The sequence below is a fragment of the Ictidomys tridecemlineatus genome, chromosome 11 (assembly GCF_052094955.1).
Source record: "Ictidomys tridecemlineatus isolate mIctTri1 chromosome 11, mIctTri1.hap1, whole genome shotgun sequence".
Classification (NCBI taxonomy): domain Eukaryota; kingdom Metazoa; phylum Chordata; class Mammalia; order Rodentia; family Sciuridae; genus Ictidomys; species Ictidomys tridecemlineatus.
Window position 1 is genome coordinate 11,103,907 of NC_135487.1, and position 697 is coordinate 11,104,603.

Consider the following 697-nt stretch of genomic DNA (forward strand, 5'->3'; position numbering starts at 1 on the left):
ACCTTCCCTTCTGTGAAATGGGTTGCAGTGAGTTCATATGTAACTTGTGTCATAGTAAGAAACAGCCGTGACCAAGTCTCATGGGCAGGTGCCACATGGGTGGGCAGCTAATGGGCCGCCTACTCCGGAGACAGACACCTTCCTGTTCAAATCCCGGCTTGGTCACTTTCTAGCTGGGGAACCTCTCTGGGCCTCGGTTTCTTCCTCTATAAAATGGGCCTATAATTGTGCTGACCTCAGCTGCTTCGAGGGTGGAACGAGGGGACGATAACAGCACGGGCCTCACAGGCTCCCGAGCTCCTCTAGGCACAGCAGGGAGAGGGGTGACACCAGGAGGGTGACAGGTCATGTCCCAGACCTGGTGGGTCCTCATGTAGCTGTGACCTCTGCCTTAGAATGCCCTGGCTCTCCCTCCTGCTCTGGCCTCCCTGATGGGCCTCCGGGGCGAGCCGAGCAGACATTCCTGCCCCTGGGGCAGGCAGGGGGCGGAGGCCCGGGACTGGGTCCTGCCCTCTTCCTCCCACCCTCCTGAGCCCTCGCTGCTTCCTGGCACAGCCCCCTGCACCCACACCAGCGTGGCCCCCTCTGGGGAGCCGAGGGCTGGCCCCAGGGCCAGGAGGGCAGAGGGCGGGGCTGAGCCCTGGGCCGCAGACCGCAGGTGCTGACTCACGGCCTCCGCTGGACGGCATAAGGCAGC